Consider the following 13,132-nt stretch of genomic DNA (forward strand, 5'->3'; position numbering starts at 1 on the left):
TGCTTTTTCTTGCACTTCTCACACCATTTCACTTCACCTCCTCCTCCACCAAACTTCTTAGACTTAGAAAATTTGCTTCTCTTGTTGGAACCTGAAGTTCCTTCAAATTTTCTCTTTTCACCAACTTCTGCCCTCTCCAGACCCTTCTCCCTGATCTGAACCTCCACATTCTTAGCAGCCCAGATGGCGGTTTTCAAAGTGGTTGCTTGCTTAACCATCAGACCAAAGTCCGCTGGTAATCCGAGGGTAAACTTATTGACCTTAGAGAGTTCAGTTGGAATAAGGTAAGGAACAAGCTTCATATTTTCAGTAAAACTAGCAGCGTATTCAGTAACGCTCATCTTTCCCTTCTTTAAATTCTGGAACTCATTATTAATTTCCAGAAGGTCCTGCTCAGAGCAGTATTGCAGTTTCAATTGTAGCACAGAGTCTTCCCAAGACATCTTACTAGCTTCTCCCTTGGGCATCGAATCAGCTAGTAATTTCCACCAGCTCAACACACCAGACTTTAACAGAGGAATTGCAAGTGCGGTCCTTTGTTTGTTGCTGCACTCACAGCTTTCAAACATCGTCTCTATTTCGGAGATCCACTTCATGACTTCCACCGGTGTCAGACTTCCAGATAGACATGGTGGTTTAGATGCCATGAAATCTTTGTATTTGCATCCGCGTCCATCAACTCCTCCATCCTGGTTGTTTTGTCTAACTATCGGTGGGTTGGCTTGACCAAGAGTACCACTGTAGTTCCCTCCTACTGATTGCCCTTCATTCAATACGTGCTGTTCAACAGGTATCGTAGTCTCTTCCCTATGCTGTTGTAGTAATCGCCTTGTCTCCTCCATCTGGCGATCTAGCATCATCTGCATCATTGCTTGTACCCCAGCCATCGTCATTGGCTCAAGTGCAGCTCCTACAACAGGTACTTGCTCAACTACTTGAGGTTGAGGCTGTTGATCCCTGTTTCCGTTTGCATTTGCAACTCCACTACGAGTTCTTGCCATTACAATCTATATACCGAATAAGGCGAATTTAGGTCTTTATCCTTGTTAGATATTTCAATTCCCTTATCACTCCGAAACGTTTACATGTTAGTTCTAATCTCGTAATCATACGCTTAGAATCCTACACACATAAGGTTTCCAGATCCGGTCGGCAACAGACCATAGATCCGAACAAATAATGGCACACATGGCAAACACATAGCATTTAGCACATAAGGGCATTTTAGGCATCTTTCCTAAAATAAACTAGTGCTCATGTCTAAAATATGGTAGACACTCATCTCACAATTATCACTTAGCATTCTAAGTTTAAGTCTAGAAATCGTAGGATATTTCTTAGTTCACTTAAACTAATGCTCTGATACCAACTGTGACATCCCCTGATTTCTTGGCCAGAAAAGACCGATTTAATTTAAGCTTTTTAAAATAAAATCAGAGAAATCTTTTCAAAAGATGTTGCGGAATTGGTCCCCAAACAACATATGATAAAATTTTATCAAAACCCTTCATTAAGATGGTATATATTTTCCATATATACCAACCGTTCCCTCTCCACTGGGGGAACATACTCGTCTCTGAACATGGTGGTGAACCTCTCCCAGGTCACCTCTGAAATCTCTACAAGAGTGAAGTTCGCCGTCATGAACTTCCACCAATCCTTCGCCCCCAAGCGAAGCTGGTTCAGTGCAAACCGAACCCTCAGATGCTCCGGACACGAACAGGTGTAGAAGCATCCCTCGATATTAGAAATCCATCTCATCGCAGCTATCGGATCCTGTGTCCCATCAAACTCTGGTGGCTTCATGTTGTTGAACTCCCGGAACAGCAATGAGTCACCCCCTAAGGTCTAGCAGCAGTGACAGCTGCAGTAGCTGCAGCAGTTGCAGCCTCAGTAACCGCTGCGTACCGCTCATCAAAGGTCTCAATTAATGTGGTCTTGATAGACCCAAACATCTCCGGAATCTCGGCTCGGATCGCCGCAACCACCTCATCGTGGATCATCTGACGAAGCTCCTCGTCACTCACGCCGCTCATATCAGGTCTGTGGCGTGTCCCAACCATGATGTCTCTGAAATACAACATAAAATATCAGAGACTCACTTGAGCATACTCGCACTCGATAACTCAACCCTACTTGTTCCCTAGTACCCTAAGGATTCTTACTTGGACTGCGCACTGATCCGATGCCTTCAGTAATACGGGCCCTATACTACCGTCCACACCGCTTCAGTATTCACCCCAAGTCCTCCTCCTAGGATCCCAGATCACAAGTACTCTACACCTCGCTAGCATAGGCTACCCTTCGGTAGACCTCTCATAAGCTCCTACTGCTACCTACTCACTCTCAAGCATCACATAGCAGCAGAAATCTTCCCAGGCTAAGGCATCACATATCAGGCCACTCTAGTCCTAATATGAATACGTAGCCTACTCTAGCATGCATAACATATCATATCATATCTCATAATTCATAATGTAAGGGTATTTTGGGAAATCACCGTTCGGGCGCTGGCTGATCGTACACACTGCTCCTTTCTGCTTTTCTCAAAGTCTTTTACTCTTTTAGAAAAATTATTCCTTTTTATGAAAAACTTTCTGAAATCCTCATTTTGAGTTCAGATACGCCCGAAGGTGCATCCGAATCCCTCAAACCAAGGCTCTGATACAAACTTGTAACGACGTAAATTTCCAAAACAATTTTTCTTTTTTAAAACATACTTTTATTCATAAGGTAATATCAAAACATAATGTATCCAATGTTATCATGACAAAACATATCCCAGAATCTCAAGACATAAACTCCATGAGTGTGTACAGATCATGTCGGCGCCTTCCCGCGATCCTCGCTAGTACCTGAAACACATAACACAACAACTGTAAGCATAAATGCTTAGTGAGTTCCCCAAAATACCACATACGCACATACGCCACTCAAGGCTATAAGACCTTCCGGTCACTGTGTCTCAGAGGACTTCCGTCCCACAACCCTGGTAGACCTTCCGGCCCTACCCGTAATGACCTTCTGGTCCATATCATCCTGACCTTCCGGTCCATATCATCCTGACCTTCCGGTCTACATCATGACGACCTTCCAGTCCTTATCATTCATAACATACATAACACATACATATCATATAACAGCATACAACACATACATATCATAGCATATAAGACCTTCCGGTCACACATTGGTACCACTCTAGGTACAGTATAGTGAGAAGACTCACCTCGTACGAAGTCGGATAAAATCTCGTGCTTGACATCCCGACCTAGCCTCCTCCTATCATACGAATAACATTCCTCATCAATACCCTCTCATAGCCTCATCTCTAAAGATTGGGTAGAAGGCCATCCTACCCCTCCCTGAACTCTCCTGAATCAGCTTGACCAAAACCCTAAGGTCAACTGAAGTCAACGGTCAAACTTTGACCCGACTCGTTGAGTGCACATGGGCTACTCGGCGAGTCCATACGGGTCCCCAGAATCCTTCTAGCCTCACTCGGCACATCGATTCATCCCTTCACTCGACGGGTTACACATGTCACGAATCGAGGGGCAACCCCCACTCGACTCGTCGAGTCCCCATATGGACTCGGGTAGTTCCCTCCATGGCAACACTCAAATGACCTTCTGAGGTCAGATCTGTTTCTCTAACCTATAGATCTGACCTTCCCATACACAATAATCACGTAAAGTTCCGACCTTTACACTCATGCAACGCACATAGGGCTCCCTTTGGTGAAATCATCTCTAAAAAGGCAACCTAAGATCATTTCTTCCATGGAACAATATAAAGCAGGTTGGATAAGGCTCTTTGGACCTCTAAAGCTCCAGATCCAGAGTCTAACATTCAAAGGGACAATATACTCATCATTTCAAGCCAATAAAAGGGTATAGAAAACCCTAGATTCATAGATCTTAACCAAAACAGAAGGAGAGTTCGATTTGCTACCTCAATACTGCAGATCCAAGCTTGAAAACCACCGATTAGCAATCCTCTTGACCTCCTCTAGCTGGAAACACCTTCTTCTTTGCAAATCAACATTAAAAAGGATTAAAATGGCTTGCTCTCACACACAACTAGCCCAAGCTCTCTAGGGTTTCTCTCTCTGGACTGGTAGCTGCAAATGAGGGCTATAAGGTCCTTTAAATAGGGCTCAGGCCCGCAGATTTAGGGTTTCTGACCTCAGCGCGGACTCGTCGAGTCCACCCATCGACTCGTCGAGTCCCTTCATTAATCCAGTCAGCAAATCGCGATCCTACGCGACGAGTCTAGGCATCAACTCGTCGAGTCCCTCCTCATAACTCAAAATAAATGAATAACATGGAATACCTGGGAATCCGGATGTTACAATAAACCCTAGATCTAGCATGTGATAATCAATATTAGGATATAAATTAGGGTTTAGATCTTACATTTGATTGTTATGTAGCAATAACAATCTATTCCTTCTTGTAATTGGCTTCTAAAAGCTTAGAGTCACAAATGTCACTCCTCTAATGGCTCACAAACACCAAGAGCAAGAGGATGAAGAAGGAGAAGAAGAGAGGCACTCAAAAACGTCTAGAAACCCTAAGGAATCCATTAGCCACGTTTTTGGTGCCCTAGGGGTGCTTAAATAGTGAGACTATTACGGTTATCTAACAAGGAAACCCTAATTTGACTGCTTAGGCCTTAAGCAACCCATGGACTCCTCCTTTAGAGGCCTTGGACGATTTCTAATGGGTTTCTTCATAGATTTCGTCCACCCCTCTAATAAGAAGTCCATTAGCCCAATATTCAACTATCACACAATTGATAGTTCTAGTCCCCTAAGTTTAATTAATCTCTTTTAGCCACAAAATTAATTCTTAATTAATTATTGACTAATATTAATTAAACAATATGATTTCTCCTTTAATATATTATTCTCATAATATATTAATAAATCATAATTAATCCTCTTTCTCCATAATTCATCCTATCAAGTTGCTTTGGTGAAGGCAACCCAAAAGGACCATGCTCCATCGGGTCAAGTACATACCAAAATAGTTATGGGCTTAGACACTAATCCAACATCTTTTTCTTTCCTTTCTCTTCTTTTCTCTCCTTACTTTCTTTCCCCTTCTTTTCTTTTCTTTGATAAAACTCAGGAAGTAAGCATAAAAGGGTCACACTGACAACAACTTGATGTTAATATATTATTTATAAGAATTTTATCCTTGATAAATATTTATATTTCTTGTATTTAATTGGAAAATTATTATTTTATGAAAATAATATTTTCTACAAATTTGGAGAATTATTGTTTTATAAAAATAATAATAGAAGAGAGTATAACTACTTATTTATATCACATGGTATGATTAAATAAATTGTGTACAACATTTTGGAAATATAAAAGACCACTAGTATATGTCATGTACATTAAAATAATAACAAGTGTTTAATGTAACGATCTGAATTTCTTGTTCCGTCATCGAGGTTAGTTTCCATTATGTTCCAAAGTTAAGTTAACTTTTTAGCTTTGTTGTTAACTTATGAGGACCGAAGTGTAAGAAAATGATTTTTGATCATATATACGGGTCATGGAGTCATTTTCTAATACTTTAAGGGCCTATAATGAAATTTATCATGTATTTAACTCACCCTAACCCTACAACCCGGGATTAATATCAATTTGTCGCCAACAAAACCTAAGCGAGCGAGACTTCTTGAGTATCTTCCATTCCCGGAGTTGCAATCGATTGAAGAAAAGTTGAGGTCTTTCTTTGGTGAATTCTTGGTGTGTAGCTTGATTTCTCCTCTCCTACCTTGTTCCTAACATCATCTCAACTTTATAGGGGTAATAATCCTTCTTATATCTCCTATTTTTTTGTATCCAATGCATTAGAAGTCTTGTGGATGATTGTTGTACATGAGTTTGGGATTTTGGTGATGTTTGGCAAAATTAGAAATCTGGACAGATTTGTGAACTGTATTGTGAGGGTTGTAGAGACCATTCTGGTCAGAATTAGAGAAAATCACTACGAGAGAAAAGTTATGGAAAGTCGAGTCGAGTTTACAGAAAGTTTGATAACACCCCGTTTGGAGTTGTAGATTATGTTTTACGCTCAAAACATTGAACATGGGTTGGGCTGTGAAACTTTAAAATATGAAACGTAGACTTTGTTTTATGTATTGATTGCTTGTTTCTAATCGGGATTTTGTGCAAACTTTTACGGTGCTTAGTTTTCTGTGGGAGAGTGTCTTTCTAAATTTATTGCTTCCCATAACTTGGATTTGATGCAAATCATTCTTGTGGTTGTCTAGTACAAATATCGAAGCTTGCATGTTTTAGTACAATTCTATTAGTCTAGGACTTTGTATGCGATGCTATAATCTAATTTATATGTGAGGTATGAGCTGTGATATATTGTTGTTTCTCTATATGTAAATTGACTAGGGTAAAATTTACATGCTAGACACCATCGGATGATAAATTTGCATTAAATGAATGGTTAGGATCATGATAGAGGTGAGGATTAGGTTTGATGATTAAAATGGGAAGTTCATGCATGATGTGATTTTGGTATAACATTTTTATCTTGGAATTAAGGAATTCATGCTAGCGGATAATGTTATTTAAATGGTGTATTTGTTTACATGCTTTTGCAATATGATTTGTGGTATAATATTCCTTGAATTGATGAATAAAGTACAAGCACGATTACATAATGTTGAATGGTGAGGAGTGTCTAAGACACATGCGAGCAAATTATTTAATTATAAATTAACATAAAAGGGGAACACACGTGGAGGAGGTAAAGGGTAGGAACCTAAATTTAGGTGCGTACCCTATCCGTATTTGGTAGTGGAAGAATATTGTTGGACAAGAGCTTAATCCAAGGCGATGTCGATTGGTTTTCTGGATAACCATTTCGAAACAAGGTACTTGTACACAACACTATATGGGGACCGGAGTAATGTTGGCTAATCGAATACGTCATATCAAGCATCATGTTTGGGTGGGGGTGTAAGTGTGGAAATACCAATTGCACCTCTCTCGAACAACAATGCATTGTACTCGTACATGCAAAGTCATAGTAGTGAACACAGAGAACGAAAGACAGTGTTGTGGGTAAGAGTTGCGCCTCACTTGGCGCACTGGGTCGTCAGGTTATGTTAGTAGCGAATGATGTCATTTTTAGGGATTAGCAGTGTTATGGACCCTAGTTAGCAATGTATAAGTAATTACTACGAAGAAAATCATATAATACTTACTAGGTGAAAATGTCAAGACAAATACATAGATTATATAATGTCAAGAAAATCATATAATAATTACTAGTTAGCAATATATATATATATATATATATATATATATATATATATATATATATATATATATATATATTAAGAAGCATAAAATTACCTAGTTTGGTACCTTAAGTCATACATTTTGACTCAAACTTTCAGCCATTCATTATTGCTTAAAATACATGATAAATTAATTAAATTAATACATTACTTGCAAATGTCTCAAACCAATATGTGTCTATATGCACTTTATGTATGATGATTATCAAAAGTTTTAAACAAATACCCATATACATAAAACCATTATAAAATCATGAATTATACATGCTAGTGGGAGTACCTTAGACTAGAACATGCAAAAATATATTATGTACTCATAAAATCAACCAAAGATCACACAATATCACAATATATTTGATTTTGTACAATCAAAATCATGTAAGATCTACTCAAAGGGGAGAAGATCATATCATATACAATTGTACACTCAAACACAACCTAGCAATGAAAGAAAATCAACAATCAAACCAAAACCAAGGCTACACACAAAGAGTTACACATAAAGGAAACACTAAATCACACACTAAGGAAACATGTGTTTCCTTTTAAAACTGTCAAATGAATCAACCAAAAAAATGAAAAACCCAAACACCTTCATAATTATTTTCTTTCTCCATCAATTTTAGCCAAGAACACAAAGGAAACATGTGGTTTCTCACGTCAAGCTTCTCAAAATAAACAGATTCTGTACAACTCGAACTCACGCTTCAAGGGTAAGTGCTTACGACCCGTTTCTAATATTTTTAATTATTTCCAGGGGGAATACATGTGCCTATATACCTTGTTTGTACAAATATATTATCCTTTATGTAAAAATACAACAAATATAGTTTATAAAAATATTATTATTTAACAACTTACCATGTTTTTACAAATAAACTAGTATAAACTTTTCGTATACGTATTATGGTTATTTTATTGTGAAATAACTATTCCACACATCAAATGCTGCATGATACAAAAATATATGATTTTTATGTGACACTGTATATTATAACAAGCACATTATAAAAATTTGTTGTATTTTAAGGATTCAACCCATTACTATTCATGTATATTTATATGTTTAAATACATAAATTTTATATGTGTACTGATGATATATGGTCCATTAGCATGGCCTAGACAGCTTTGGCATGACAGCCTTGCCTGGCTCTCCCTTGCCAGCCTTGTTGGGAACTCCCTTGCCAGCCTTGCTGGGGACTCTCCTGCCGGTGCGAACTGGCACTCCCTTGCCGGCCTTTCCTGGTGCATGCCCGCTATCCTTGCCTGGGGCGCCCCCGCTAGCCTCGCCTGGCACCTCCGGGCGGCCTTGCCCAACTCCTTGCTAATGGGCCTGAATTGCGCTGGCCCAAGGCCTGACCTAATTCCCATTGACCTAATTGTCAACTATAAATATAATAGTGTCTCCTCCATGGAGAGGGACCTTTCCCTTTGGCTCAGCCACAACCCTAGACTTCTCCCCTTGGCTCAGCTGCCATACTATACTTTGTCCAGGTCGCTCTGCCGCCACCCGCCGCCGTTAGCCACCATAAACCACCACTAGCACCAAGATGATTTTCTCCAGCTAAGGAGAACCATCTCATATCTACCAGCTGATCTAACTTGATCGTCTGAGTCTGCTCCCGGGGCATAGTCCCTAGGGCGCCTCTAACGGCCTTGTCTGTTATGACCTCGCAGATCGTCTCCGGTGCAGAAGCACACTCTCAGAGCAGGAGGTCGGAGTACTATGTCAAATCATTTGGCGCCATCCCAGACTCAAACGATGAGCCATCATCTCGTTCTTGCCTAGATCTGTTCAGATATGTTGTGCTTCAACTCAGGTTTGCCCAGATCTGTTCATATTTAGCACCATTTGTTCAGATCCGTTTGGCGTGACAGCCTTGCCTGGCGCTCCCTTGCCAGCCTTGCTGGGGAATCCCTTGCCAGCCTTTCTGGGGACTGTTGGGTTTTGAGCATTCTAACACTCCTAATGTGTTCATGCAACCCTAAATACCTTGGATCTATGTTTTCACTCATTATACATACAAATGGTTTCCAAGGTATTAAACCTACAACTAGCATGCATTTGATATAAACCATATAATATACTAGTTAGGATAACATACCTTTTTGATGGAGCTTGAAGTCTTGATGTATCTAGCCTTAAGAGCTTAGCCCCAATAGTGTGGAAGCCTCAAGTGGAATCACAAATCGCCATCAACAACTTGGAAGAACTTGAGAGAATATGGAGCTCACTAAAATCGGCCACCTTTTCTTTCACACACACTAGCGCCAATTTTGTGAGCCAAGGACCCCTTTATATATTATGGAGGATCAGGTTTACATTCATGTAAACCCTAATACCCATGACCTTTCATTTACATAGAATCCATGGGTTAAAAGCTCCATGGACTATCCATGGACTTCCACACACTTTTAGCCCATCCTAAATAAACCTTGTCCCATTCCATATATATATATATATATATATATATATATATATATATATATATATATATATATATATATATATATATATATATATATATATATATATGAGAGTCCATATTTAATTAGCCTCTTTTGATCACTAAATTAATTCCAAATTAATTCTTGATCAATACTAATTGAATATATTATAACTTATAATATATTAATAAATCATAAATATCCTTTTATCATAGGTCTATCCATACAAATTGTTCCGGTGAAATGCAACCCAAATGGACCATGTCGGGTCGGGTCAAGTGATACCAATTATAGTTATGGACTTAGACACTAATCTAACAATCTCCCACTTGGATAAATCTAATAACTATTATTGCAAGTACGACTTCATAACCCGACTAGCAATCGTAGCTCTTAAAGCCGTTGTCGAACGCTGAACAAATCAAATGACGCGTCCATTAGATAAGTGATCATATATTCCTCCATTCTAGATATCATATGGACTGAGACATGGATTATAATCATTGTCTATGTCCATTTGTTGTTTCCTGATATTCGATTTATGAAAACTGATTAATTGAACAATTCAAATCAGTCTAGGCTTGGCCAAGCACTTAGGGTGTCATCACTAAATCATCGAGGGGCCCACAGATATGGTTTTTATCCCTTTAAGGGTAAAAGGAATGGATAAACTTTGACTCATATGCTTGTACTAACTACATGTTGAATCATACACAAAGGCATGTTTTATAACATCGAGTTACCAATGCGTTTTCGTGCAATCAATGTATAACCAACTCATAGTGAACAACTCATATCTCTAGGTTTGAAGAATATAAGATATCATCGTCTCATGATTCACTCGTGATAAAATCCATGAAGTGAGTCAAATGAGCGTGGGTTTAATCCAATAGTCAGAACTTATGAGCACTCATGAATGTTGTAGCAACCATTGCTATGTCTAATGCACCTTAGATAAATCTTACAAGCCAGATTCATGGCAGTCTTGATTCATATCTACTTCCAACATATGACCGACTGTGGATGATTTGAATAACTTAGTCATTCGGGAAGAACGACCTAGTTATTCTGGAAGTCAAAACATGCAAAGTGAAACACAAGAATAATACTAATCCTATATGGGCCCAACATTTCGAGAGTAAATAAAACACCTTTTATCTAAGCACCATATTGATTACTCATTATTCAATGTTTCGATTCACCAACTTAATACTTAAATTAAAACAATAGTCATGCCATGCTCCAAGCATGCATAGTATGTTTGTCCAAACAATAGCTATGCCATACACCAAGTATGCACACTATGTCTGTCTATGATCCTCACTTTGTGAAACAGATCGATTGACAATATTTCAATTATGCTCATTTCACAATCCCAATCCTTACTTTGTAAATGTAAGAATACCAAATTCATGTCATTTACCGTAATATGTTAGATCATAAACTTATATGCAATGATCCCCTTGTAATGACTATGCCCAAGTCACAAAGACTTGGCAACAAACATTACAAAGTATTCCAATGGAGATCAATTCCATGGAAACGAAGTCTCACATTCAAAGTACATTCCTTTGAATATCCTTCTTGCATTAAGTTTTCTAATCTTATACATATTTAAAAAATAACTTCCACCTATGGAAACATTTCCTATATGCCCATTTTGACTATCACTTGTGAACAAGAGTATGTCAATATGGTCTTCTCCAAGGTTTAACATTATACTTCCAACTGTCCCTGAGCAACCAATCTTTGGTAAACCTCAAATTGTCCTCGACAATTGCTTAATCATTTTAGTCATATCCACTACTATACCTTTTCTCCTCTTAATGCCCCCATGCATTTGGAAAATTTAGAAAGGATAAATATTATAGCACATGAAATCGATCCTATACCCGAAGCATATGGGACACGATTCATGCTATAAAATTTTTTATTTGCCATGTTCTCACAATTCGAACTATGAAGAGAGATGTCGTAATCATAATCGAATTTGAGAACGCAACATATACAGAATTTCCTTATGTTAAACCATTCCAACATAACATTCATGTATATCCTTGACTAAAGTGGATTAAAATCTCAATCTAAGCTTGTAGAATTAGAATGAAGTATAAATCCTCTCCCTTAATTATAGCAAACAACTTTTCAAAACGAATTAAAACTTTTGTTTTCTATAATTAACATTGCTAACTCGCAACATAATTATCATTCTCCCACTAGCATAATGATTATTATCTTACTAGCATAACACTTATGCTCCCACTAGCTTTGACATGTATCCAGGAATCAGCTGGACTTCTAGAAATCAATACTTTATTGACTTTCTTTACCAAAGTTCAGATTTCTAATACGAGATACTTTGATAAGGTTTTATCAAAAATCATACACCTTTCCTTAGATAGCTCACATGTGTGTCGAAACGGTTATGACGAGGGATGTCGTAATCATAATGTTTAGACGTTTTGCCATTCTCACAAGTCCATGTTAGTGTGCCGGTTAACCACACGCGCTCCACTAATGACTTTGAGAATGCAAATATCACAATTGCTATCTACTTAAAATCTACTTAGTGAAAGCGTTTCCTCACCATCATTTTCTTGAATCGGAGCGAAACCTTATGACACTTAGTTTTTTATGGTGTATGTGTTCCTATCCATGTGAATTTGTCATAGTCGTAATCACAAGACAAGGTTAGTGACAAATCCAAACTCATATGGACTGAACTTGCTCAATCTCATTTTTCTTGCCATCCGGCAGCACAAAGGGCCTACCATTGCTTCCAGGTTGTTATGCAAACAATTGAGAACTTATAGAACGCACAAACATAGTCAACTTAAACTGGAATGGGCACAAAAACAGAAATATGTCAACACAATGGGTTACAAACCTCAAGTTGTGTGCTAGTGAATAACAATACTCTTGATTAGTTCTTAAAACTTTGTTAATATCTTTTAAGACTCCCACTGCCCTCTTGACATAAAATATTCCCTTTGTCAAGAATCATTTCTTGACAAGACAAATATTCAAGAGTTAGTGCATATTCTTATCAAGTTAAACACTTCACACAATTGGTCTTAGTTGGTCTTTGTTTGATCCAAAACATCACAACTTACCAAATTCAAATGTACAAGAGTAAGAAACATGTTACTTTACATTTGATAAGTGTTATAAACTTTTTAAAGATTATGTCACTCAAGTTACAATCTTAGAGTATGACTCTAAGACTTGATTTTGGAACGAAGTATGATTTATCTTTTGATTTAACCATTTCAATAATTCACGATTCCTCTCCTTAGCCAAACAAATGCACTAAGGTGTCTTTAGAGGATCAATTGTGATAT

The sequence above is a fragment of the Lactuca virosa genome, chromosome 4, assembly GCF_052849685.1.
Source record: "Lactuca virosa cultivar CGN04683 chromosome 4, Lactuca_virosa_CGN04683_v6, whole genome shotgun sequence".
Taxonomy (NCBI): domain Eukaryota; kingdom Viridiplantae; phylum Streptophyta; class Magnoliopsida; order Asterales; family Asteraceae; genus Lactuca; species Lactuca virosa.